The sequence below is a fragment of the Accipiter gentilis genome, chromosome 2 (assembly GCF_929443795.1).
Source record: "Accipiter gentilis chromosome 2, bAccGen1.1, whole genome shotgun sequence".
In the NCBI taxonomy this organism is placed as follows: Eukaryota; Metazoa; Chordata; class Aves; order Accipitriformes; family Accipitridae; genus Astur; species Astur gentilis.
The window spans coordinates 25,078,655-25,104,131 of NC_064881.1; positions in this window are offsets into that span (position 1 = coordinate 25,078,655).

The following is a 25,477-nucleotide window of genomic DNA, read 5'->3' on the forward strand; positions in this document are numbered from 1 at the left end:
TCATTAAGTACTGTTAAAATACAACCTAATCTTGTGATCTATCACAAAAATATTACTAAATCCTAAATTGCTGCTAAACCAAAGCCATGTAACAAAATCTCATTCACGACAATAGTGTGCAAAAGGAAAATTATTTAATCTCTTCAAGCTGAGGTGGTGTTGTATATTTCCTTCAGCAATGATAATCAGATTTTAGTGGTCTCCATAGCAATGCAAGGGAAAATTTAGAAAGCCATGAAGGTATCCAACAGAAAATACAGAAATGCATAATATTAAGAATGCATCCCACTGAGGCTTGGTTTTCAGGAATGCTGAGAAAATTAAGCCAACATTTGCCATTGAAAAGAATAGAGTTTAGTTACCATTAATCACTATAATTGAGCAAGAATCATGCTACTGTGGCATGTTGCCTCTCTGAAAAAGTATCTCTACTTTCATATTCTTTGCAGATATTGTTGATTCAAACAAATATAAAACTTGCTGAACTATTAATTTTTTAATATTTTCTCTTGTAATTTAGTCAAGACTGTATGCTTTAATAAATAAAAATCTCCAGATGACATGGAGCCAGAAATTTGCCAAATACATTTCAGCCTAAAATCCTGATGAAATTTTTTAATTGTTTTTATCAACAATTTTTTTTCTTCATATATTTCAAGGCCAAAAGGAAGTATTATGATAATCTGGTCATCAGCATAACCTAGAATACAGAATTCCTCCTACTAATTCCTGCAATGCAAAAAATTAATCATCTACTCTGTTCTTATGTAAGATTAAGATCTTTTATAATATCAAAAGTATCTCTTAGATCCTGTATCATCAGACTCTACCCTTAACAGCCTTTATTCAGCCTTTATTTTTAATGAATATCTCAACAAAGTCTTTAATTTGAACTTAATATGGATCCTTTCAAGCAGAGAGAGCAGCAGCAGTCCCCCACCAAGAAGGTTGCTTAATGCAACACATGGCTGAAAGATTAAGCACATTTACAGAGAGTAACAGAGAGTGCCAGGGAGACCCATAAACTAGTAAAGTTCTGAGCCAATAAATCTAACATTGCAGCCTATGTTGACCCTTCAGCAGAAGCAGTATAACCATGCGGGTACTGTGCAGTACCTATACACCTATACTGCTTTCCAGAGTGGGTGTGTTTGTGGTAGCTTATGTTTCACACTGTGCCCTGCAGCTCTCCCGGTACTAGTGTCAGCACATGTGCTGCCAGCTCGGGATTTTCAGCCCATCCATGGTGCAAAGGAAGGCCAAGACTTTCCCTGCACCTACTGGTGTAGATGTGCATCGGTGGCACATAATACAGCTGGAAAAGATGATCTCCCGATGTTCCTTCCTACCTCAACTACTCTGTGATGCTGTGATTCTACGTTGCAGTAAAATGACATCCATAAAGTCTACATTAAAAAGATACTGAAGGTGCACAGGGAGCATGCCAGAATCAGTGTGTAACACCCTTCTTATATATATTCTTTATAAGAATCTCTTGTGAATACTCAAAATAAAACACATTCTCACCATGATCACTTATTGAAGCAGAAACCTTTTCCCAGTAGAGTCCTGCAGCTGCTGAAGTCATGCTCAGATTGCTTTCTCTCATCCTATTCAGGATGAATATACATTCATAGTCAATGAGCACTTAGTTCACACAAAGAGGACCAGTTTCAGCTGGAAAAATCCAAAAGTCCTATCTCAGAAAACTCTGCATCCCTGCATGAGAGAGGTAGTAGTTGGGAGACTCAAAGTCCGTGAGGCACTGAGGGGAGCTGGTCCTGCCTATTCCATATCTGGGTTGTCTATGCTAAGTAGTGAGCTACTGGACAAAGCAGAGTTACAAGAAAAGTGGGATTAGGTAAGTGCTCATCCCGGCTGTTCCCACAGGAGAAGAGGGATATTTCTGAGACACACTGGCAGATGCTTTCCAAAACAGGCTATGCATCTGCTTCAGGGAAGCAAACAGCAAATGGTAGTGGCTGGAGGGCACTGCAGAGGGAAAAGCAAAGGGAAGACGGAGAGGGAGAGGCCAGCAAGGGGTTTCCAAGGAACCAGAGTTTGGCCCAAGGAGCAGAACACAAGTGTAAGTTTCTCAGGGAAGACTGTAGGGCTTTTGGAAGGCAGAATGAGAGGTTACCTTATTGCCAAAATGCCACTGGATAAAAATCTATGTTTTGTTCAGGATCCAGAGTAGAACACCTATAGACAGATATGAGATAGTCCGACCAAAAATATAAGCAGGGGGAGAGTTCCCATATGCACATAGATGAGGTGGGGGCATGAACTATGTGAACAGGGCACACAGAGTTAGTAAGTCCAAGGCAGCTTAGCCTAAGTCCAGACTGAGCATTTTCTTGTTTCCTGAACCAAAGCAGCATGGGCAGGACTAGACTTGAGGGCAGGCTCTGAGGACTGCAAGAGTGAACTGAGGCATCTATATACCACGCACATATTTCAGTGGTTGTAGTGTTCTCAACTTGGAGAAGTATGGAGAGTCCATGAGTCATACTGAAGTCAATGGCAATACCATGCACCAAATCCTCAGGCATCCCTCATTAGGATCCCAAAACAGAGACACCAAAGAAGCAATTTAGATGCCTAAACACAGACATCTAGTGTCATTTTGGACACCCCTTTAGATCCTCCACAAAGGAATAAGGCTCACATAGTCCTGCCCGTGCCTGCCGGACCCAGGAGGGTGTTTCAGTTACTCAAGACATTTGAAATGGCATAAGTGTGGATGTTTAGTTCCTGAATGGACTCTCCAATTTTAACTGTGTTTTTTTTGATAGGATAACTGGGGGAAGATGCCAGTAAAAAGGGGGAGGAATACAAGAAAAAATTTTGACAGAGGGAGTTCATTTTCAAACCGTAACCTGCAGCTGTATAATTCACATTCATGTCAGCAAAAGTTTCCAAAAATCTGCTCATATAACTGAGAATTCTTTAAAGAAAGTTACAGAAAACTGGAAAAAAAGTGGTTGGTGTCCTGGGTTTCGCTAGGATAGAGATAATTTTCACAAGAAGCTGGGAGGGGACACAGCCAGGATAGCTGACCCAAACTGGCCAAGGAGATATTTGATACCATATGACGTTGGCACGGGGAGGAGGAAGGATTGCGCCTTGGAAATGGGCTAAGCATCAGGTTCCAGGTGGTGAGCAATTGCATTGTGTATCACTTGCTTTACATATTCTGTATTAGTATTAGTATTATTCTCCTTGTGCTGTCCTATTAAACTGTCCTTATCTCAACCCATGAGGTTTTTTTACCTTTTTCTTCAGATTCTCCTCCCCATCCCACCATGGTGGGGAGGAGTGAGCAAGCAGCCACGTGGTGCTTAGTTGCCAGTTGGGCCTAAACCATGATAGCTGGACAAAGCTTATAACAAAGTAAGTTGGTAGCAATAAAACTCAAAGTTATTGGTGAGTCCTATAATAGTTAACTAAAGTAGGAACTGAAACCCTGATCTGGTGTTACCCACTGAAAAAAGAATCAGATATAGCATGTGTTAAATAATCCTTTTATCACCTATGAAAGTACGCCAGACTTCAGCACCTATTATTGCCATTAGATGGACTATACTTTAGTCACACCTAGACTCAATTATTGCCACAGTGCTAGCTGCAGCAGGCTATTTCAAAATACACCCCAGCCTGTGCCATCTTTGTATTGCTGGGCTCCCAATTAAAAGAAAATTACTGAAGGCCCATTTTCTCAGCTTAGCACTCTAGGAGCTTGAAAAATAAGAATGATTTCTCACCATGAACTGTGAAACTAACATAAAAGTAATGTAGACTTCTTTTTTTCCCTTTGAATTACAGGTTCACCTCTGGTTTAGAGTTAGAGACACTTTGCTCAGTAAAGCTACACCAAAGCAGTCCTATAACCCAGCTGCAAACCTGGCTGAAAAGCAATCAGCACTGGCCAACAGAGTCATTTTCAGAGAAGGAAGGGCTGATTCCCGGGCGCAATCTCTACCATGAGGGCTGTGGGATCCATCCCCACCAGAGCTTTATGAATGTTACAGACATCTTTCTTTTTCCTTCTGTCTTAGTAGCAGCAGAATAATGCAAAGGGGGTAACTACAGCCTCATACAAACTTATTATGCATGAAATGTAATGAGTTTCTTTCTTAAGAGCAGTTAAATTCATTATAGAGATCTTGTGCATTCTTGCTGCTGTGAAGTAATACTCTGGGCACTTCTCTGGCTGTCACAGGGGCAGCCATGTAAAAGAGCATAAAAATGGGCAGGTAGGAGAAAAGTACAAGATTTTTTACAAGACACTGGCCTTTTGTGTGTGTTTTTTCGAAGACCTACCTATTCTTACATTAGTATTACCTTGATAATTAATAACCTGTACTGTTCTTATTTTGTATATTGCTCTGTTAAACTTTTGTTGCACTATAGATTCATGCTCACATACTCACATATCTACTACAAAAGTTTCTGTTGAGACTCCCATCAGCCAAAACAGCATTAGAGATATCAGTTTGGAGAAGGACGTAACAGGTTTTGAACCATGTCCAGCTTTATAATTTGAGTAAAAAGCAAAAATATGAACACAAAAATGCAGAGCCTTTGCATTTCTTTAAAATCTATTCCTCAGCTCTCAGTTTTCACAGTGTCCTTCTTGGCTAAAACTGAGGATCTTGATAGAACTGCAGTATCTGAGCCAGCTTCCCTGAATTATAATTATAATATCATTTGTTTCTTTGTGAGTTAGATAATAAAACCCAGAGCTTAAATAGCATTCAGAAAGGGATTAGCCATTCTGTGGATACTGAAAACTTTCACAAGAGTATTTAAACAGGAATAGTTCTTCTTTTAAGAAGGTCATAAACTTTTTTTTTCCCTCCAGTGCATAAACTAAACACTAACTGATAGCACAAAGGGAATGTGGAAACAGGTTATTCTGTGACTATTTACCTGGGGATTTCTAGCACCTCTCTCTGCACCCTTGAAGTGCAACATGATCGGAGACTGTATAATAGGACTTGATTGAGGCAAGTTGAGGCTTACATGACATAAAGCAGAGATAGACACATTACAGCTGTATATTTCTAGTGTTACTGAGCAAAACTGTACTGTAACGACTCCTTCACAGCACAGGGGGGACAACACTATAGTGTTTCAGCTTACATTACACTTCTCATGCTCCAGAGAAGTACAAATACGCTGCTGGTAACTTGGGAGGTGAAGCTACGCCACAAGCCAGGTCGTCTATCCAGCATTTCCTGCTTCTTCAGAGAAAAAAGGCCATAAGAGTAGCTCATGTGCTTAGCTGAAAGACCGTGTTACCCATACTACAGCACTCCACTGTCTGGTTTCTTATACATACAATGAAGCTAGTGATAATTCCTAGCTGTTCCGTATATTGCTATTAAACTGTGCACAGAGGAGTCTTCTGAGCTGCTGTGATTAGGCATAATGTGCCACAACTTTTATTATGAGCATGAAAATGAGAGTTTTCTGGTTGAAACTGCATAGTTTTGCACTCAGTTTTGCAGTGATACTTCCTATTTATTATGTATAAAGAATGCACTAAATCATACACAAATTACTGAACTTACTCTTTGAGTAAAAATTTAATTTTCTGAGAATTTTCAAGGGAAGCTGTTAATTTCTTCATGAATTAAATTTATTAAGTGATGAGACCTTTAACTTGGAAGTGTCAGACCCTTTCTCTGTCCCCAGTGATCCGTGCATTGACAAGTCTGCATTCACAAGCCCTGGCAAAGGAAATGATCTTGGGAAGCTCTGGCTAGATTTCTTCTTTGCATTGTTTATTGTTGGGTTTGAGGACTGTATGTATCAGCCATTCAATATAAGAAAGTTTTTCTTCCAAGGACGTCTTTAAAATTATATTCTCCTTAAGAGATGCTTGCAGCAATCTCTTGAACCACAAAACAGAGGCTACACGATAGCCTTGTTTAAGGCGTTTGACTTTTACTTAACCTGGTGACCATTACCTAGTAAGGAGCACAGGAAAGGAGGAAAGAGGCTGTCCTGGTTTGTGGGTTTCTTCAATAGACCTTGTACCTAGGCTGTAGGTAGCTTTGTCTCCAGCCATAGCTCCTGTGTCTCCTGAGAAGATCCCTGGGCTCAGCCCAGACTTGACGTGATCCCTCACCTTGCCTGGGACTGTAGTTGGACCCTGTCCCTCTCACCACTGCCCTGCCCTGATGCAGTGGGGTTGTGCCTTCATCACTGCCCTGCCCATGCCATGCCCACTCTCACGTCCTAGTTCATCCTCTTCACTGGACCAGCCAGGCTCTTGCTGCTGCCAGACATGCACAAACTGAGTCACCGCTGCATGGAGAGAATCTGGTAAGTTTACTGGTTTACTGCAAAGAAGCTGCTGAAGTGAGCACGCTAATGAATGGTAGCACTAGGGTTATTTATTTAACTTGGCTATTAAATAGAGCTTAACAAAAATCAGAATTTTTTTATTCTGTGGAGAAAAATAATTTTCCAGCATTTGTATTATGTTTCAGAGATTTTTATCAATACCTTTAATACTTCTATATCTTAAAAGCAAGAATGGAAATACCCGTACTTCTCATGGAATGAAACACTTTGGGAAAATTAGAAAATGTTGAGCATTTCAGGTGAGTATTTGCTTTTTAAGAAAAAAATGGCATTCCTACATCTGCATAATATATTTCACATTATTGAACTAAAATATCTTGTTCCAAAACAGTTTAATTTAGAACTACATTTCCTTAAGGTAATTCACTAGACCACAGAAGTTATCATTTTATCTAGCTCTTTGTTATTTTCCTACAGATTAAGTTTTACCCTATTTCTCATGCTGTGTGAGAAGTATGACCCAACCTATAGTGCATTACAGAGGTCAGTCAGAGAAGAGATGCATGCATCATGACAGATTTCAATTAGAGGTGAATCATATGTATAAAGGTTACATGTATCTGTTGTGCACTGTGAGGTCAGAGTCAAGGGCTGTAAACAACTCAGATTTTGGCAAGATGCATTTTATGACAGAGAGAAACTAAGATTACATCGCAATCTACATAAAATCTAGATTATTTGTGAGGTAAAGTGATTGGAAGTATATTGGAACATTGGAAGTATATAATTATTCACAAATTTAATCAAGAAGAGAAAATGGACACTGTTGACAGCAGACCCAAAGAAGTAGATTGCAAGTAATTACATAAAGGCGAGACACAGAATGTAAACAGCTGCTTTGACATTTATATTTCACTCTTCATACTAGATCATAAAAAGGAGCTACCAGGGCAAGCCAGACACCTTTTGGGAGACTTTGCAGTGGCCTTCTGAGATTCCTGGAGGTTTTGGGGCTGTCCAGGTCACAACAGTGTCAGCCACATACACCAGCAGGAAAGCAGCAGAGTTGGAACTGGATCGCAGCTAAGACTGTTAGTTGCAAGTTTTACTCCTCTTCTTTTTAGGGTAAAATAAAATGTATTAGTTTAAATCAGATCAGTCTGATACCTGTGGGTGATGGGAAGTTCCCCAGCTGAGGACTACCCCAGGCAGCGGCAGTGCTGCCCACTACCCTGCATCCACCATAGTGATCTTCTGGAGTGGGTTGAATAAACTGGCTGAGCTATTGGAAAGGTACTCCTAAATTGTTGGGTGATGCAGGGCAGAAGGGTTTGGGGGTTTTGCAAGGTCAGACTTCCAGCCTGCTTCCAGCAAAATTGCACAGTCACAACAGATGACAAAAAGGAGGCAGTCACATGTGAGGCCAGGAAAGGGAAGAAGAACAGGAAAGCCCCTTTGGAATTTGTCTGATCTCACATCAGATGAAGATGATTTGTCAGAGCTTCTTATTTTCTTCCAAGGTTAATTCAAATAGGTTAGTTCAAACCAATGCAAACCATGCCCCAACACTCAGAGGTGCAGCACAGCATGGAGCAGAGTCCAAGGTATGGGGTTCTCCCGGGCTTACTACTATGAGGATGCCACCAGGGAGTGAGCACTTCAACAGACAAGCAAATTTTTATAACCTGTGTTCATATTCTTTATTTGCAATTTCAATTACTTGCTTGCTTATGTGCCCCTTCTGTTTAGTGTACAGATCACAAGTATAGATAGGTCTTTATTTTCATACTTGAGTGTGGAAGCAGTTGTGCCACTATATTGACTATTACAAAATTTTAACATTCCAAAAAGTGTAGGTAAACATGTATTTAAGACCTTTTGGATGAATTCTTATTATAAGACTCTGCAAGGCCTTCAGGTAGGGAGATACTCCTAGTTTTTAATCCCGAATCTTTCCAGGTTCCTTTTGTTCTTGTAATTTGTAATTTAAAACACTAAAATATAATATTTTCATAAACAAAAATTAACTTCAAAGGAAGGAAATCAGACACATCTTCTACCACCTACTGTAACTCTCCATGTTGGGATTTTCAGAGAAACCCAGGGAAGCTTGATCTCTCTTGACATATCGGAGCAGGTGAGAATCTAATTCTTGTAGCTGCCTTTAGAAAAAATCTCAAGTCTGAGGCAGATTCAGCCTACTCTTTAAAAAAAAATAAACTTTCCTCTTGGGCATCTATTTACTTGCTAAAAGGAGTTCAATTTCCTTCTTCACTTAATAAACAAAAATTTATCTGATGCAATCATTATGATTGCCTTAATATTGACTCTGGTACTTGTGAGGAATTTCCGGATTTCTCAGGACTGAATGTTGTTTATGAATAGCTTGATTTTTCAATATAAAATTTCATTTTTTCTCACTCTTTTTAATTCTACTTGAAGTTTATATATTTTCCATTACTGTAAAATTGACAGTCTTTGAACATGCCAAATATAGAGACACTATTAAATGGCATTTATAAGCATCACTTTATGTGGAAAGAAATCACTGAAAGATCTGCTGAGTTTATAACTGGGAAAGCAGAACAATTCTTTCTTTCCAACATAAAAAGCCTTTTTTATCTAAGCAAAGACTTATAGCAAGTGGTAGTTCAATATCATGCCTTTGAGAATTACAGTCTGTTTAGACCAAAGTAAAACTATTTGAAAGGAAGTATTAAATAGTGAGAAGTAGTTATGAGTGGTAATTTTCTAAAATATTTTGATTTCTCCTTTCAGTCCTAGTCACTTTTCTATCTGCAGTTTCCTTTCCAATTCACATCCAGTTCACCATTTAAAATCTGAAGGAGTGTCCTGGTAGACTGAAGGAAAAAAAGCATTGAGACCCTTGATCGTGCACCTAGACCCATATGGAAAAAACATTGCCTAAGTCCCTGCACAGAAGGAGTGATAAAGATATTTATTCAGTCACAGGTGTAGTTATATTTATGACTATTCTGTTTTTACTACTGATATGCAGTCCTCAGGATGACAAATTTATCTTAATCATATTATGTCAAGATATAATATCCTAACAAATCTTATCTATATGTTACGATAGCTGTTTGTTAGGAAGAAGGTTGCCTTCACTTGGAAAAAGCAGGCAGCAAAGTCTGCTTCCCAAGGGTGTTATAAGGGAAAATATATTCCTTCTCCCTCTGTCTTCCACATAGCACGGCAAATACGTGCAAACTTAGTAGTCATGTTTTACCTCTAGATAGGTTTTCTGCATTGCTAGCTTCTGCTGCTTTAAAGGTCTTACAGCCTCCCTAAAACAAACCAGATAAACCTAGTAGAGAGTTTCTGAATTATTAAAATGATATATATATATACAGCATAGCATAGTTATTAGGTTTTCTGAGAGATTATATAGAGAGATTACATATAGGTCACAAGTGGTGTTCCCCAGGGCTCAGTATTGGGGCTAGTTCTGTTTAGTATCTTTATCAATGATCTGGATGAGGGGATCAAGCGCACCCTCAGCAAGTTTGCAGACAACACCAAGTTGGGAGGGGGGGCTGATCTGCTCGAGGGTAGGAAGGCTCCACAGAGGGATCTGGACAGGCTGGATCGATGGGCCGAGGCCAACTGTATGAGTCTCAACAAGGCCAAGTGCCGGGTCCTGCCCTTGGGTCGCAAAAACCCCACGCAGCGCTACAGGCTTGGGGCAGAGTGGCTGGAAAGCTGCCCGGCAGAAAAAAAACTGGGGGTGCTGCTTGACAGCCAGCTGAACATGAGCCAGCAGTGTGCCCAGGTGGCCAAGGAGGCCAACGGCATCCTGGCCTGCATCAGAAATAGTGTGGCCAGCAGGAGCAGGGAGGTGATCGTTCCCCTGTACTGGGCACTGGTGAGGCCGCACCTCGAGTCCTGTGTTCAGTTTTGGGCCCCTCCCTGCAGGAAAGACATGGAGGTGCTGGAGCGTGTCCAGAGAAGGGCAACCAAGCTGGTGAGGGGCCTGGAGCACAAGTCTTATGAGGAGCAGCTGAGGAACTGGGGCTGTTTAGTCTGGAGAAAAGGAGGCTGAGGGGAGACCTTATCGCTCTCTACAACTACCTGAAAGGAGGTTGTAGTGAGGTGGGTGCTGATCTCTTCTATCAAGTAACTAGTGATAGGATGAGAGGAAATGGCCTCAAGTTGTGCCAGGAGAGTTTTACATTGGATATTAGGAAAAATTTCTTCACTGAAGGGGTTATCAAGCATTGGAACAGGCTGCCCAGGGAAGTGGTGGAGTCACCATCTCTGGAGGTATTTGAAAGACATGTAGACATTGCACTTCGGAACATGGTTTTGTGGTGGGCTTGGCAGTGTTAGGTTTGGGTTTGGACTCAATGATCTAAACATCTTTTCCAACCTAAATGATTCTATGCTTCTATTCTATGATTAGATGTAGATGAGAGAGAGAGAGGGAGGGAGGGAGGATCACTCAAAAAAAACGCAATAGTTTTTGCTTGAGTATGTACATTTTGGCAGCAGTCAAGCACTGAGCAGTCCCGGAGTGCTTCCTGTCCCTGTCCCCAGACAGGCATGTTCAAGCACAGCTCTCAGAAAGCATGTGTGCAGCTGCAGTGACACGAGCCATGGCTAACATATCTGCCTTGCTCTGATCCAGGTCCTTGGTGGTATCTGGCAATCTCAGACCTTGTGGCTGCTGTATGAGAACCTGTGAGTCCCACATAGCATCACATCACATCTGGTTTGGGACAAGCGCTGCCTGATGTTCCTGTTTCAGAAGGGCTGATACGATTTATAATTAGTTGTGATCCCTCTACTATGTACCTCAGTAATACATCTTGGGTGTATGAAGCAGTGTGCCAACATTATCACCATGTTCTGTGTGTCTAGGAGACAGGCTGAAGAGACACTGGAGCTGTGAATATATAGTTATTTTATATCTGGACCTGAACACAGATTACAAACTTTGGAAATGTCATGTTTGATTCCCTGACCTGTACGATACACGCACATGAGATTTGGTGGAACTGAAGACAATATTGTCTCTTCAGCTTATAATAACACAAGGAAGCAAGGACAATATAAATAGGTTTTCCCTCTTCCCTTGCTATGCATTTCTTCTTGTTGTTATTGGAATAAATAAATAACTGCTCTTGTCAGGACTTTTTAAGTACTAATGCCACAAAGAAGGGTGAAATGAGTTTCTTGAGAAGTTGCATAAAGTCAAAGCTATGGTTCGAGGCAAAATAGTACACTGCAGTGCTGCTTTCTACACTGTTATCTTCTTTCAGTGTATATATCTAAATTAAACCTAGAAATATTTTAACATTCTCTGAAGTCAGTGAAATGGCATTTCCATTTGCTTGCATATTTTTTGCAGAACCTTTTGTGAACCCACACTACTCAGTACTAACAATGTGGTATTATAGTGCCTTCTGCAACAATAAGAGAAGGAAATTTTATTATTACACACTTATTAACCATGTTAGCATCTTTTGAAATGCTGTTTTGGAACACAATTTGTGAAATAATGTGTGTAACTAGCTGGTTTGTTGAAAAGTAGGATTACTGCTCACTTACATCCTGTATGGGCAGGCACAACATCTTCACATAACTACCTCTCTTTCACAGCAGATGCTTTTGTTTTGTCCATCATTTGTACCACTGAGATTAAATTCAGTTTAAAAATCCACACCTGTGGTTCAGACAAAATAACCACATCTGTCTTTGGCTTTGCCATGCAGATGTTCCACTTATTTTCCTACTCGAGATACTTGAGAATTCAGTGGTGACACCTGTAGGTTGATAGTAATCTTATGACCAATACACTCATTCCTGCAGCACTGGATAGCACGTCAGATCTATCTTCTGGAGCATACCCTCCTTCTCACTTACTCTGGCACAAATAGATTTCCCAGAGAAATCCTCTTCAGTAGCTGCAGCTCCATGTGTTTGCAAGGGTCACAGCAATGCAGAACTGTCTGCACTGGTACCCGCAGGTATGACTGTATAACTTCTCCTTGTCTCTCTCCGTGGACACGATACTGCTTTTGCTTAAAGCGAGTTGAGCCAAAAGGATGGCAGGTGCCCAGTTAAGTACTGCTAACTGCTGTGACCTGCTTTGCAGGAACCATCAGGAAAAGGGCACATCACTGCATCCAATTTTTACATCCAACAGATTCATACCAAAGCACCTCTGAGAGCTGGAGGAAATTGTGTGAGGACTGCCCCAACACTGGAAGCCAGAGACCTTCTCTCGACTAGAAAGCCAGAGTATAAGGAGCTACTTATCTTCCAAGGATCCACAAGGTAGACTACCTTTCAACACTTTTTTTGCAGTTGTTTCGTCCTTTCATTCATGCTCAGTAAACCTGACTTTTCTCTTTTTAAAGTTACTATGTGATAGCAAAGTGTTTCACATTCTAATAAAACAGTGCTAAAAGGAAAAACAAAGGGTGGTGGGTTTCTCTTCCAGAAAGGGTGGGTGGTTTCATTTCCTTGCTCTGGCTAACATGAGTCCCTTGTGGCTCCCAATCCCACAGAGCACCTTTGCCAACCTGCTTTTCAAGTTGGGCTTAGGTGATACACTGCCTGAACAAGGCTGTCTGCAGGTAATTTGGAGCTGATATGGAAGTTTAGGAAAGCAAGCAGAGGGCCAGACAATCTGTGTCTTCTCCCACTACTGTTTGTGCTGATTAGAGAGTAACACCACCAGAATGATTACACAAAAATATGGTGTGGAACATCTTGCAGTCACTTTCACTGCAAAATGTATTTTGATGAAGCAGATTAAATTTTGCACTTCTGCGGTACTTTACTGCTGTTTGTTCTTTCGTGGTAGCACTTGGTGGTAAATCAAAATCATATGAATGATATCCAGGATGTTTTTTCCTGCCTTTTTCTCTATATGTGTGAATAGAGATGTGGATATAGATCTAGCTCTTCAGATCGGAGAAAGCATGTAAAAGCTACAAAATGACCTGTCCCAATTGCTTTAAAAGAAAAAAAAAAAAAGAGAGAGAAGAAGAAAGAAAATTATCAAACACAAGTGATAGACATAGTTCACACCACAGTAAAAGGAAGGAAAACCATTCCAGTAGTGATATTTTTAAAGTTTGAAATTTCCAGCTTTTGTGAAATGGAAAACTTCTATTAGAACAAGAACTGTAAATGAATTAGACTATGTCAGTTATGCCAAACAGGAGGGAAAGTTTGTTAGTTGGTTTTCCTTTTGGATCCTGATAAATTTCTGCAACTTTACAACTGTACTGAATACAGTTTGAAAGTACAGAATGATCTTTACTTCTTAAGAGCTGCCTTGGCAGATGATGCAAACTTGGATTACTTCTTTATCAATCTGTACATGGGAACATCTGGAAAGTGGAGACAGTTCTCCAGGGGAGAGACACCTGCAGTTCCTCTCTTCTTCAGAGTTTGAGATTGTTGATTTGGGGGTTTTAATGAAGTATTACAGTGATTTTTTGGTCAATAAATACATAGTAAAATGTTGCTGTTACCCAAAATCAGCATAGCAGCTGTAGTACCTAAAATGTGATAGGACTGCTTTTTAGTAAGTTGTGTAGTTCACTTGTGAACCAGTCTTCAGACATGCAGATCAACTCATTTTACCTGCAAAAACTCCTTTGCTCCTGTACTTTACTACAGGTCCTTAAATTTCAGTGACCTTGCTTCAATTATCAGGAGAACAAGAAGACTTTTTTTACTTCTTAGGCATTCCCCAGAGGCTATATTAGAGGTGCTGCTCAGATAAAAACAAATAAATAAAGGGGCTTCTCAGTCAGGTGGCTGAGTGAACCAATTGGTCTTGAGTTATCAGTCAGACAGAAACTCCAGGGTTTCTTTTCTACTACCGTGTTATTCCTTTACAGAGTACATAAGTTGTAGAAATTGAACTTCAAAATCAAAAGATTGTAAAAACTGACTCATTCTCTCTTTATACCTGAGCATTGTCTCCACTACCAGCATTCTGACAAGCCTTGAAAAGACAGAAAAATACTCCTAGAGCTTAGCTGTGTGAAGCTGTTCTGGTTTTATCTCAGAGGAAGTGAACTTTTTCTTCCATTATTGATCAGTCCATTTTAAGTAAAGAGTTCCAAGAGTGTTATATAGTTAGTGTGCTGTATGCGGGTGGAGCAAAGGGTTCAAAACAAAGATAATGCTGAATCCTCATTGACTGTTGCAAAGCTGGATCTGCAAATACAAGCCACCATGCTGAGGCAGACCAGCAACCTGTTTATTTAGCATCTGGTTTCCACAAGTGGCCAGCACTGGATTTTTCAGAAAAGCTGCCTGTGGCTTTGACTTCCCCTTTTGCCAAGTTAGACATATCACTGCTGTGAGTGGGCAAGCTACCTGTACAGAAGTGATGAGATCTGTGAATAGTCCTTGACACAGAAGACTATTCTTAAGAATCTATATAAAATTTGTGGGTGGGGAAGTTGGTAAACACATTAGAAATGAGGATAAATTGTTAGACTTTGCAAAAGTTTTATAGTGACACTGGGTAGTAATAAGTGGACATTAAGTGATGTCTGGTACCTAAAACCAGCACAGCTACCAATTTCTGACAATGCCACATGCTACTGAGAAATAGGTCTAGGAATATTTGCATGTTGCTTTAAGAAGCTGCAAATAGTGAAGCATTTTAAACTCTGAACAGAATACAGAGAGTATCTTCCTGTAGCAAAACCACACCATATCAAACTATAAAGTAATCAGATCCTTTCAATGTAGTTAATTGTCTCCCATAATTATTAAGATTTTGAAAAAATTTATAATGAGGAAGACAAAAATGAAAATGTGATTATTAAAAAAATAGGTATTTAGTAATTTTAAAATTAACTGTCTTGTTGAACAATAATTACTACCTAATTATTAATATCACAACTCTTTACCTTCAGAAGACACTCACTTTCATCTAAATCTACTTTTTACTTGTACTGCATTTTATTTCTTTAAAAAACAATGAAACTTCATTATTAAAATCTTTGGATTGACAGGAATGAATTCTTATTTGTTAAAGGTATTTATAGCATACACTGAAGTACAGATACTAATTTACTTATTTTGAATGATTTGGTCATAGTACTTGATTTTCTCTGAGGCAGGTTAACTATACATCATAAGAACAATCTTCTCTTAAGACTCATCAACCCCAAATTTCTCTGTGCTAGGGATATAGCATAGAATGAAAATTATTTAGCCTTACTGCAATTTATGACTTGAACAAGACAAAAAATAGGAGGAGGATGGAGGTGGGGATGGTATGGGTGGATAAGAGTAAATTACCGGTCTTTAATAAATCTTGGAAGTGAAATTGTCTCAGTATACATCCAGCAAATTCTAGAGAGTTCATCTTTCCTGTGAAAGAAGGGCCAAGCACTGGGTTGGCAGAGATGTTGCAGAATTTACATGGTTACTGAAATACAATAGTTGGTGCTACCTTGGGCAGTTTGCACTCTACTGTGTTCTACAATGCAGTCTTCAGTCTGAAAAGTATATATGCAGATCTCATGCCAATTAGGAAATCACTTCCAGTCAGCATTGGAAGTGCACTGTGCAGTGCAGAAAAATACTTCTAAATCTTCCTTGGCATGCTGTTTGGACTGCCACTTATTTTAAACAGCTAGGGAGACATTTTCTCTAGGAATGTATTTTTATCCATGGCATTGCTTCAGATGCTACGTAGAGAGATTTTTGTTGAACTCATTTTTAGTCTTGGCTTTGAGCCATACCCTTAGATATATCGGTTCTCCTATTGCTTTACACTATCCCTACAGATCTCACAGGAAGAAAGAGACAGTGATTGAAAAGAAACCTCTACTGTAACACTGATGTTTTACTTTGTCTTTGAGGGATTTGAGTGAGGTGACACATCACACTAAAGATATATTTTGAAAAAAGAAAAAATGAAAAATGTTTAAATCCATCTGAAATGAAGGGGTTGTTTTTCTTTGACTTGTGATCTTTTGGGGATAGACTATGATTCCCAGAGACTGTGAGGGGAAGGAATTGTTCTGACCTTGGCAAGGTTAATCATATGTGTTTGTCCTCCACCAATAGCAAGTTACTATCTACACACATATTTGTAGAACCCAAATTCTATTTCTTATTACCCACCTGAGAAAGCAGAGAATACAGCACAGGTAGTAGTTGTTTTACTGCTACGTGACAACATGCCTGTTCCCAGAAAGGTACATTTGAAGGACAATGTTGACCCTATTCCAAAGATGCTTTGCTACCATGATATCATTTGATGCTGGACAACCTTATAGCTATTTTTTTCTAAAGTAAATATAGTATAAAAGAAATAAGAGAAAAATAGGAATACAACTCAACCATGCTTGATCTTGTAAAAGAAGTCATTTGATTCATGATCAATTCCCTAAAATGTAATTGAAAGATAGGGATACATATCAAAATTACAAAAGTTCTCTGTGTTAGAGAAATGCTTCCATCTCCCTGAAATCTATTCCTTTAACTGCACGTATGAATCCAGGAACTTTACAATAAATGATTAAAAAAGCCTATTGTTCCTTTTTTTCTAATAATCATAATCAACATGTTGCTGTTACTGACCTAATTATACTGCAGCGTTTCCTTTTATAGAGGGGATGTTTGGGTTATTTATATGTTTCTCTGTGTGGTCAACACCATTATCTGACGGGCTAACTGAATTTACTCTTGTAGACTACAGATACATCAGTAACTCAGCTCTGTAAGAATAAAAAGCTATTGTTACAGAACCAAACAAGGTCTTTTGGGAAGTAAAGTTGTTCTATTCCACATGAGCACTTAAAAGGTAGGATGTTTTTTCAGTCTGAAGACAAATTATATTCCAGTCTTCCAGGTGTATCAAACTGCATAAACCAAGCAGAATTATCATAGCTGGATAACTTATTCTACAATTAATATTAGCTAACGCTTTTCAGTGCAGATGGCTATGTAGATGAACATTTCTTAGGACCTGGTATCTTCCATTATATTGCACAATACCACACTGTTTGTTTCATCCAACAGACTCCAAAGCATTCAGAGTGAGATAGTTTTAAGCGATATGGGAAGTGGGCATCCTTGGTGGGAATACTACATGTCTAATTAAAAAATACATCAGGACCCGTATATTAAATCAGGCATAAAACCTACATGGTAGTAAGTTTTAGATGACATGAGTGTAGCTGTTCTGCCAGCACATGCATAACTACACTCCTAATTTTTCTCTTTCTATTGTGGTGGACAAAGAAGCTTAGAAATGTTGGCTGGAAGGACCTCTGGAGGTTATCTAGTCCATCATCCTGCTCAGAGCAAGGTTATTCCCACAACTACATCAGGTCAGCTGTGGCCGTATCTGAGTCTTGAAAACAAGCAGGAATGGAGGTTTAGTAGCCTCTCTGGCAAACCTGTTTCAGTGCTATATTATTCTGGTGAAAAGGTTTTTCTAATGTTCAGGCTAAATCCCCAGAGTAGCAATTTCTGGTCACTGCCCCTTTTATATTACTTCTCACTACTTGTTCTGTTATCTTTCTAACTCCCATTCGAGTAGTTGCATTCTGCTATCCTACTTCCCCTTAGCTCCTCTTTGCCAGACTAAATAAAAATCAGATGCTTCATCTCTCCTTGTGGACTACATGCTCTGTGTCTCTGGCCAGTGGTAGTCCTTCCCTTGTCCCTCTCCAGTTTCTCAACATCCCTTTTGAATAGAGATCACTGGACTGCTATCTGGGTTGAAAATTTCTCATTTATCCAGCCTGGACTTCATCAGCTTTACAGTGAGAATGCTGTAATTCTCTACCTCCTCCTTCTTGCCTGTCTCAAAGAAGGATGTAGTGTTGGCTTTTTTCCCCAGTCAGCAAGAGCCTCCTCTGATAAACATGAATTTTCTTAGATGATAGATGAGTCTCACCATCACTTCAGCCATCTCCTTCAGTACACTTAGGTGTATCCCATCCAGTCCCACGGATCTGAAGACATTCAGCTACACTAAATAGTCCCCTGAAGCTTTTGCTCCCCAACTGTCATCTACTTCTCTCCTTCCCAACCATGGTGACAGAAGCAGACGTCCCACAAGAGGGCTTTGCCTGTAAGGACTGAGACAAAAAACCATGTTGAGTATTTCAGCTTCCTGGTTTGCTCAGTGCCATGGTGTCCTCCCTCCAGCAGTATGAGAGCCCCCCCAGGAGGGCAAGAAATAGCTATTTAAGGTTCATCCACCACCTCCTCTGCCCCAGGTGGTCAGTTACAGACCTCCACCATAACGTACCAAAATTAATCCCATCCCACCTTGACCTCTGGTTTCTTACTGGAGTTTTTCAACATTCAAGGGTTCCCTTAATAGTATGCAATTATCCTTCCTTGTCCTGTCCTCCTGTCCATGCTGAACAGACTGTTTCATCCATGCCTGTGCTCCACTTGTTCACGCCATCCCTGTTCCACTTGCACTCATCTCTTTGTGGCACTGATACTAATTGTAAAAGCTGAGATATCTGGCCCAGGATCTTTCCCCATCAGGACTTGTTTTTCCTCTGTTGCCAGGGCACTGGAGCTATATTTTAGGTTAAATAGCTGCAGGTTGAAATGGAGCCTTCCTCCCACTGCCAGCAGTCACAGGCTTCCTCCCTTCTGGGTGAGTGTCCTCTTGCTCCTCCTGTGTTGCCTTCCCACCCTCAAGGTGGGTCCTGCCTCAGCAGACTCTCCTGAAGGTCCTATCGGCGTCTCATCTGTCACCCTTGATACAACAAAGGCTGCTCATTTCTTGGCTAGGATGGTTTTGCTTGCTTTAATGAACTGAAGGAAAGCACAAAGCAGAGGTCTCTGACTTTGGGTTCCCTTGTTTCATTTTTCAGTCTGAACTCCAGCCCCCAGGAACACCTATATCCAATATGGATGGAATTGCCTGGCTTGCACAGATGGGAAGTCAGACTAGCTGACTTCACAGTTACCTATGTACTTAAAATCTATGGTCTACAATAGTTTCTCCTCTTTAATTATTTGTGAAGCAGAATCCTCTTCCAGCTGTGAAGAACACACAAGAAGAAGGTGTGTAGGAAGAAATGCAGTTGAAATTCTCCAGTGTAAGTCTAACCTCACAGAGAAAGAGAGAGCATCAAATGTGTAGAGCCTGCTTTTTGGAGCAGAAATGCTATCCAGCTGTGCCTGCAGAGAGGGGGAAAGCTAATGAGCTGGTGTCCTACTGTGGGAACGTGTGCTGGGGATCTCTGAAATCTAGCAGAGCAGAAGAGATTTTTCTCTCTATTTTGGGGTGAATCATACCTCACAGTGCATGTTTCCCATTTTTAATGCATTCCAGTGGAGAAACTAAACTGTCTGTATTTGCTGCTGTGAAATAGTTTCTCTGCTGTAACAGAAATAAATCTTGTGACAAACTGACACACTTCTTTGTCAAAGGAAGCAGACCAGACATGCATTTTCAGGAACAGAGGCACCCTCAAGTGATCCACTCAGTCTCTGAGTGAACATCTGTCTGCCACTGGACACAATTCAGTGTTTCAAGGCAGCCACAAGATACTTCAGGGTAAGCTGCTCTGGAATAAAATCCTGACTCCATTTGGAGTGTCACCTGCCAGTGGCTGGTTTGTGCTTTGAAACATATTTCTAATTTCTCTGCTGTAACTCTCTAATCTTTCGGCAAGACCCTGCTAAGCTTCCCAATAAAGTAAGTTATTGAAGTTAATAAGTGAAGTTACTGAAATTTTTCATTAGTTTCTCCCATATAGACTGAATACCTCAAGCATTATCAGTCTTGTCTGGAACAAAATAAAGATTAGCACCACATGCCCATTCACTACAATGAGCTCTTCCTCTCTATTTTAAATGTTAAAGGTACATGTGACACTGAAAACATTAACAATAAATTGTGCTGCTAGTTTCCTTCTTGGACAGTACGAGAGGTTGATAGAGAATCTTGAATTTTACTGAGCTTCAGGTATGATTCAAACAGTAAATAAGTAAAGCTTACCTTTCTTCTTTAACATATGTATATAGACCCATGAGTGCAGAATGGAACCAGACCATCCCCAACAGATGTAGGTTAACCTGGAATCACTGGAACCAAGATGTACTTTGATTTACATCACCTGAAGTTACAGCCCGTAATATTTAAAATGTATGCAAGCAAATGGTCTGTGGCTTGGATTTTTGCATATCCTGACATAAAATAGTCTGCTTTATCAAGAAACCAAGGTCCAGATTCATGAAGCACTCTTCTCAAGTGCCACTGACTTGAACATTTAACTAAAAAGAGACAGAGGGATACAGGCTTATTGAATAGTGAACTTTAAAGGAAAAAAATCTCTATTATAATTCTTCTTTCTCTAAATCCTCCACAATCTTAACTGTGGCTGAGAGATTTAAAATAGGATTATATCAAGCTTTACCCAGAAAGACTTCCAATTACTCTTTAAGGCAATACTCATAGTTTTACTGTACCTGGAGAAGCAGCAAAATTTATGGATCATTAGGCCAGTAAAGCTGAGAGGAAAGTAGTTGCAGTTACTTTAGACAAGAAATGAATGCACCTATTTTTCTCAGATTTTTATGTTCTGAGTTTATACTACACATCACTGCCTTCATAATTCAGAAAAATGCTACTTTTTTATAATTTTATCTTTTTCCAGTGTTAAATCTCTAGCACTGTTTGAAGAGAAGGATTGTTACAAGAGAGATAACAAATAAATTATTATCCCATTACCTGTCTGGATTCTCTTATTTGGGGATTTATTTGAGGCTGTCTGAAAGCTGCTACTACCTTTTAGGGAAAAATATAATAACACATGCTCTGAAAATGTCTATATGTCTATCACCATAAAGTAATCCCATTTTCTTCAACATAATATGAAGCTAGAAATCATAACACCAGCTTTGACAGAAAACATCACACTAGCTTAGTTAATTTAAAATAGATTAGGAACATTGATTACTCAAATAAAGATTCCCAATTATACGTTATTCTGCTTAATACTATAAAATTATATGTACACTATATTAAATGCCCCTGGGCTGATGTATTCCAGACCAATGGCCCATTGTCCTGGTTTCAGCTGGGATGGAGTTAATTGTCTTACTAGTAGCTGGTACAGTGCTATGTTTTGCGCTAGGTATGAGAAGAATGTTGATAACACTGATGTTTTCAGTTGTTGCTAAGTCACGTTTAGTCTAAAGTCAAGGATTTTTCAGCTTCTGATGCTCAGCCAGCAAGAAGGCTGGAGGGGCACAAGAAGTTGGCACAGGACACAGCCAGGGCACCTGACCCAAAGTGGCCAACAGTGTATTCCATACCATGGGACGTCCCATCCAGTATAGGAACTGGGGGGAGTGGGGGTGGGGGGAATCACCGCTCGGGGACTGGCAGGGTGTCGGTCGGCGGGTGGTGAGCAATTGCACTGCGCATCATTTATACATTCCAATCCTTTTACTACTACTGTTGTTGTTTTATTAGTGTTATCATTATCATTCTTAGTTTCTTCTTTTCTGTTCTATTAAACCATTCTTATCTCAACCCACAAGTTTTACTTCTTTTCCTGATTTTCTCCCCCATCCCACTGGGTGGGGGGAAAGTGAGTGACTGGCTGCGTGGTGCTTAGTTGCTGGCTGGGGTTAAACCACGACACCCATGACCCCAAAATATGCTTCTCCTGGGCCCACCTTTGAGGTTAACATTATTATTCTGAGTAGTCACTTTGGCATCAAGAATGTCAGGATGAATATGTATATATATGCTTGCATATGAATGCAAGAGTTTTGCAAAAATAAGGCCCTGCTTCATAGTCCCTTGAGACTGCCAGTTTTCACATGTAGTCTCTCACTACTTTATGGAATGTCTTGCAATTAATAAGAAACTTGGTAAGACATTTTCTAATGAGGTTCATGTACATTCACAAATCTCCATGAGTACAGCAGACCGAGGCAGCTACTTAAAAAATCAGGTTTCCAATGCTATGATTTAACATTCCCAAATTTTGCATGTTTTGTCTTTAGAACATCAAAATCATATAACTATTTTCCTTTTTTTTTCAGTCTGACTTTCAAAAGAAGTCAATTTTATTTAACTGCCTTTCCCTCTTTCTCTAGTACTATTTTGACAGACAGACTGATCCCTTCAGTGCCAATACTGCTACCTCTTTCTTTTATCTCAGCAAGTGTTGTCACTAGTTTTGTAAAGGAATTTCACTTCCACCTCATGGACCCCGAAATGAATAATATGAAACACCCCAGACACAATGCTGACAACTGAAACCTCTGGCAATTATTCCAATTACTGAAGAAAGAGAACCAAAAAAAACCCAGCACTTCACGATGATTATCTATAATTTTGTTGAAATTATATGCATTATAATGACACTTTCAACATAGTGTGTGCATGCCTAATAATTCAGAAGAATTTATTCCCAGAGACCTGTCCCTTGATTTATCAGGACTGCACGTATTTCCACATAAAAGGTTCAAGAGTTTATTTTTAAAACGTGCTTTGTATGTGAACCCTGAGTCTGTTACCTTTTTCATTAAAGCGCTTTACTAGATATTCATAAAAAAACCACTCTGCAGATAGCTTCCAGGCAAGTGGCAGTGTGGTGCTACTGCAGCAAGTCTACAGGTAATTTGACTCACCTACAAGTAGTTTGACTCATAGAATCATAATTTCTCTAGGAAATGCCCTCAGAAGGGAGCAAATTAAGCCAGGTTACAACATACACTCGTCAGTTTACCTACATTTCCCACTCAGTGGGAAACTGAGAAACTTACAGCAAAGCCAAGGTCTCTGTTTTCTGCCAGCACACACAGGAAAGAGATTTAGTGAAGTGTCAGATACTGTAGGCCAAAACACTGCTTTCAAAAATGCAGTCCGGTGAAGAGGAAAATGGTTCCTTATGCTTATTTACTCCCTTGCGAATCATGGCCATTGTTTAAACTCTTCATGCCTCTGCCATCCTTTGATTGCTCACCCTCCAGTTTGTCATGAATCAGAGAAAAAGGTATTTTTCTGAGATTTCGCCCCCTCAGCTTCTCAGAGCATGGGTCAAATAGCAGTTTATTTGAAAGCATGATTAGCATGGCAGCAAAGGTGTCCAGCTACATCCAGAGGCATTATGTGACACAGTAAAACTCCTAAAGCCTTATTTCACTGATGTTCCAGGGTAGGAGAAAATTAAGCCAAGCCTCAACTTATACTCTTCAGTAAAGCAGCATAAATGGGCTGCTGGTTCATTTTTGTTTTTTTTAATATGCTGTTTGACACAGTTCTTCCGTGAATGGCTTAAAATATCAAATGTAAGCCTATGTGGTTTTCTGTGGATTAGCTGTTATGTCTTACTGGCTGCTCACTCTTTAAAAGTCACATAAACATACAACCTTATTTCCATGACCTAGAGGGATCCTCTGAGGTTTCTGAGTCTCTCTTTTTGTTCATAAATTATACCGGTAGGAGCAAGAGCCACCTTTACAGCAGAGAACTGTAGTGGCTTTCTATGCATAATACCATGCACCATGATACTTCTTACTTTCACTGAATGGTCTCGTATGTAAAGTTTAAAATACCAGAGCCCCCTATGAAGCAACCCACAAGCTGCACTCACAAGTTCTTCTGAATCTTTTATATCCATATTTTCCCCAGAGTGATTATAAATCGCATTCAGAATGAGATATAGGAGAAATAAGTTAGCCTTCAGGATAAACTGAACTATGCCAACCACAGGTGAAATGGTGACACACAACTGTCCTAGTCTGCTGCCTATTCATTACCTTAATTATCACAAGATATTTGTGGGCCAGTAAAAATCCACTTCAAGATGCATTTGTTTCAGTTCCTTTTTCTTATACCTTTGCATCCCCAGTTAGTGTTGGCAAATAGCAGCAATCATCATTTAGTTTCCCATAAAACTCTAGCTAGTATCTTCTCTAATTTATCTTCAAACATTTTTAACCAGCATTGAGGTAGTACAGTCAAATGAACTAAACATGCATAAATGTCTAAACCAAGAAAATAACAGTCCATATATCAATGGCCTTTAATTTCCTACAATAACAAGCTTTTTCGTCTTCCCTGAAATGGGACTGATAGCCTTCTTTGAGAACAGCCAAAGCCTGAATTTGATTAAGCTACATTTTCACATTTATTTTTCTCATTATTGGATATCCATAAAACCAGTGCTGCATTCAGCAGGAAGTTTTCCTTCAAAAGTTGACAGTAATAAGATGCTGGATTTCAACCTGTTTATTTTTGCTTTGAGATAAAATTAGACCATCTAAGCATTGGTAAATCTGTGAAAATAGTGAGGTGTGTTTTTTTTTTTACTTCCAGGAGATCCAAGAAAATATTTGAAAATTATGGTAAATATGAAGCAACATTTGGAGGAAGGAGGATACTTTTACCTAATTCAAGTAATTCTGAACTGAAATGTTACTAGTCACGACATGATCTCTGCTGTTTCCATTTCAGTCTTTTAAAAAGGTTAGTTTAACAAAAACAATGAAGATACAGAAAGAAAGAGAGATTTCAGTGGCAAGTGGGTCCCAGGCAGCACGCACAATGAAGGACAAAGAACAAATTTGTAAGGCACCAGCTGGAGGCTCTTGGCCTGCTTTTCCCATAGACCACAAGAAGTGTATTAATTATTGAGCTATAAGGTATGAGGGCTTTGCTGTAGTGCTCCGAAGAGCTTCTGCTGAATCAGAATCCTGATAAGTGCAGTGAGCTAGCAAAGACATTTCAAGCTAAAAAAAAACCCACCAGTATTATTGCCAAGCATCCATTTATCTATTTTAAGATCCTACACATAGAAAACACCTATATCAATGTCAATGAACCTCTATGTCAATGACCAGCTGGAGTGCATGGAGCTCCTCCTGGGGATGGATGAGGATCTGACCAAGAGCTTATGGGTCAGGATTAAACGGAGGGCAGGGACAGGTGACATTATAGTGGGGGTCTGCTACAGGCCACCCAACCAGGAAGACCGAGCAGATGAGGCCCTCTATAGACAGATAGGAGCAGCCTCACGTTCACAAGCCCTGGTTCTCATGGGAGACTTCAGCCACCCCAATATCTGTTGGAGGGAGAACACAGCAGGGTATAAGCAGTCCAGGATGTTTCTGGAATGCCTTGATGACAACTTCCTTCTCCAAGTGACAGTGGAGC